Source organism: Penaeus chinensis, chromosome 19, assembly GCF_019202785.1.
Source record: "Penaeus chinensis breed Huanghai No. 1 chromosome 19, ASM1920278v2, whole genome shotgun sequence".
Lineage (NCBI taxonomy): Eukaryota > Metazoa > Arthropoda > Malacostraca > Decapoda > Penaeidae > Penaeus > Penaeus chinensis.
In genome coordinates, this window is record NC_061837.1 from 25888086 (window position 1) to 25892651 (window position 4566).

Sequence of the window (4566 nt, forward strand, 5' to 3'; positions counted from 1 at the left end):
TTGCAGTCACAACATCACACTGTCTTGTTCTTGTTTTATATAAACCATAGATGAAGGAATCTTGCCTAAACCGGTCATAGTGCTTTATGCTACAGCTTTCAGGGCGCTGAGAATTAATCAACTCAGTCAAGTCCTCTCTGAAGGAGGCTTTAATGATGTAGAAAATCCTAGAAAGAGGTATCCCAAGGTCTATGTCCACACTTTGTTTGTCACATGCTGACTTTGCTAGGCGATCAGCATGATCATGCCTAGGGATTCCAACATGCGATGGAATCCACACAAAACGTATATTATGGCCTCGTTCTTTTGCACGATACACGTTTATCCTGATGTCATTTGCAATATTTCCCGCACCTTTGTCTAGAGTGTTCAGAGCCTGGAGAGCACTCTGTGAATCGCAGAAAATGACCCCTGAGCCTTGTTTCAATAGAAATTCGGTGGCCATGAGTATTCCTGCCAACTCGGTTTGCATAGTGCTAGCCCAGTCATGAACCCTCCTACAATCCTGGTGCTGCAAAATATTGTTTTTATATACAACAAAAGCGCATCCTGCTCTGCACCCAGACTGCAAGGATCCGTCAGTGTAGCATTCATATACATTGGAAAGAGTGTCTAGATGCTCATTTATACTTGCAAGTGCATACTGTTTAAGTATAGCAGGGGGGGCACTGTCTTTTTTGGGGGCAGTCGTATAATATACACTTAGGTCCGACATTTTCCACGGTGGTACAGAACGTCCATGTAGGGTCTTAGTTATGGGAATGTTCAGCTAAGCTAAGTGTTTACACGTCACTTGTAACCATGAATTTGAGTATGAATCGGTGTTGTTATTCAAAGTTAGCTCTTCTATTCTGTGTTTTAGTTGTCTTTGGAACTCTGTACAATGGAGGGGTTCTCTAATTGATTTGACACTAAATGTGGTATTTATGTATAATATTCTTTCATAAACAGAAGGCAAATTAAGTTCTGTTCTCATATTCACAATCCTTGTTGTTCTAGGGGCACCAAGAATGATCCTCATGGCTTCATTTTGGACACTTTCTAGACTAGTCAACTCTGATTCCTTGAACGATACTAGGTGCAACGCATGGTAATCTATGACCGACCTTATGTATGACAAGTAAAAGATTCTCGCAATATTGACATTAATACCATGGTCTTTGCCGACAAGTGTCTTAAGTGGCTTCAGTCGCTCCCACAGCCTTTTCTTCAGGTTTCTAATGAACTCTGAATCATTAACAATCACCCCAAGGTATTTGTATTGATGGCAGAGATCTAGCTCAACGTCATCTATATGAAACCTTGGCAGAGGGATTGTCTGTGGGTTAAGTGCCTTTGTTTTTTCAGATGAAATTATCAAGCCACACTCAGTAGCCCTTGCAGAAAGTATATCTAGAATCTCTTGCATTCTCTCCTCGGATGAGGATTTAATACAAATGTCATCGGCATAGCAAATAATGGAGTCATTGCCTGCAAGTGGTATATCGCCCAGTAATCTATGCATTAGGATATTAAATAGCATGGGACTAAGTACGCCTCCCTGAGGTGTGCCGAGTTCAAATACTTTTGTATGAGTACTTTTAATGCCCCTGAAGAGAACCTGAGCCGATCGATTCGACAGATACATTTGAATCCATGTTAACAGTTTTCCCTGAATACCAAAGCTAGCTAGTTGCTCAAGGATAATTTCCCTGTTTGCAATATCAAAAGCAGATTTAAGATCAAGAAATACGGTTTGCATGCCTGGGTTTGAGTTTGTTAAGTACTCTGCAAAACAGTGCTGACTGCTACGCCCTGGGAGAAATCCATACAGTCTGGAGGATAACTTAGCATTTATGCGATACATGAGCCTGTTCAGAATTATTCTCTCAAGTACTTTGCACAGACAGGAGGTCAAGGAAATGGGTCTGTATTTATCAGTATTGGGTTTGGGTATAGGAATGATTAAGCTTTTAGTCCAGGAGCTTGGGAGGATTCCTTGTGATAGGCTGAGTCTATACAGATGTAAAAGTGGGTTGCCTGGTACCTGAGCAATGTGACGAAGGACGCTGTAAGTAATGCCGTCCTCGCCAGGGGCGGTTGCCTTACCTTTCAGAAGGGCATTGCTTAGTTCCCACTCGGTTATTTCGACAAAGTCGGAGGGGTCAATAGCAGCACATGCTATTGCTATATTGAAATTTCTATCTATTTTCGACTTGTTGAGCTGATTTTTTATCCCTTGTGGAAGTGAGTGTACTTGAGAATTTCCTGCCCACTGCTCTAGCAGCATATTAGCCTGTTCCTGTGGACTGTGGAACTGCGGTGTTGTGAGGGCTTTACCTGTCAGTCTATTAATTTTTCTCCATACGTCAGCTATAGAAGTTTGACTATTGATACTTTGCAGAAATTGTTCCCAGTATATACTACGAATCTGAGTTTTTAAATCTCTGAATTCCTTGGTGGCTTTCATAAACTGCAGAAGATTATCTGTCGTCTTATTATCTTTATAGCAATTAGCAAGCTCCTGAACCCGTATATATTCCTTTGCCAGAATTGGGTCATTGATCCACCTCGGTGCATGGGAGGTCTGGGGCCTCTTTTTCTTTGAGAGTTTTCTTGAACAGACCCAAGTGTCATAGTAGTCAGTGACAACTTTGATTAGATCCTGAGAAAATTTCTCAACAGATGTTACTTCATAGGTGTTATACCAGTCATAGACCCGTGCCTTGAAGTGATGCTCCAGGCCCGGTGGGATAATTATTCGGAGCCTAGGTGATCTAGTGGCTGAATTGGTGTCTACAGTATAATCTGTTCGTATTGCAAAGTGGTCACTAACTAACTCTCGCACCAGTGAAGTACAGACATTACCATGAACTAAATTTTTGCCAAATACATAGTCTAATCTGCCACCTCCCAAATGAGTCTCTGCTTCTGTGTCATATACTGTCAGTGATCTACTATTGATAAAATGTTTGAATTCTTCCCCATTACTATTACGTTGGTTGTCTCCAAAGTGTGGATGCCTTGCATTGAAGTCGCCCATACATAACGTGCTTTGGTTGTGAAAATTGGGGAGAGAACTAGCCAGAAATTTGGAGTATCTGGCATATACATTATACAGTGAAAAATAGCCAGTGGCAGTCTGAATTTTTAAATGATGAAATTGAACATCAGTGTTCTCGGATTTTTTAACAAATTTATGTGGCAGTGCTACCTTCACATATGTCAACAATCCAGTCATGGCTGTATTCACATATGAATAGTATCCCTGAATTGCAGGTGCTATTTTCATCTTAGCAGCAGCAGCAAAAGGTTCTTGCACGCAAATAACATCAGTATTATATTTACGGATATAAAACTCTAGGTCATTCAGCCTAGGCTTTATACTACGCATATTCCATGATATAAATTTGATTGTCCGTTTATCCATAAGTGAGTAGTGTTCTATTAGGCAATCTGTACCTCATGCTGTTATATCCTCTAATATTACAAATTATAGATTCACATAAACATATAGCTTTATGATTGTGGATTTCATTACAGATGGTAGTCTTAAACATAAAAGTACTTTTAACCATTTCAAACATTTGATCTTAGCTTTGTTCCACTTCTCAGCACAGTCCCTCCGGTGGGCTCTAAATAGACTTTTGAGTTTATTTTTGTGTAAATGGTGGCAGCACTCCTCTAAGACAGTTTCTATTTTTGTTATCGGTTCTACTCTTTTATTTCTTGCTTTCTTTCTTATGAGCCTTTAGGCCCAGAATACACTTGCTATTCAACACCAGGTTCAATCGACTTGGTGAATCGATAGACATCATTTCCCAACTATTAACGCGGAGGTTGTCAGTTCCACCATTTTCCAACTCATTCCTTCCCCACTCACCTCCTGCTCCTCTGTAGATTACGATAATATTGCAGTTATTGGAACTAATAGTCTATGCAGATGGACATATGGATGGATTGATTGGTAGATGGGTAGGTAGAGAAATAGAGAAATCGCTACAGATAGACAGATTGATTGATAAATAGATTCACTATTTATCTATATGTCTGTCTGTCTATCTATCTATCTATCTATCATACTCTCCCTGTTCCAACGCTCAGGAAAGGAAATTAATGAATTGAATGATATCAAGTGTTGGTTAATATTTCTTTTCGATAACTTAAATAAAATAGAAAATAATAGGATGAGATATTCTTAATTCATCTTGAGCTGACTGGAATGTAGGGTATACACATGCAAATTCAGACATACACAGCAAACACATGCTTATAAATTTATTAATTCGAATTCTTATCTACATTGCAAAGGTATCTGTTACTTCCCCATTTTTCCCATAATAAATACAGTTGCTCTGTGCATTTGCTTGAGCCCTTGTGTGCAAATGTACTTGTGTGTGTATTTATATATGCATATCAATTGTGTATGTATGCATTTACATATGCATTTTACTGCATACACACACATACAAACACACATATATGCGTGTGTGTGTATATATGTATATATTTATGTATTTATATATATATATATATGTGTGTGTGTGTGTGTGTGTGTGTGTGTGTGTGTGTGTAAATGTATATATA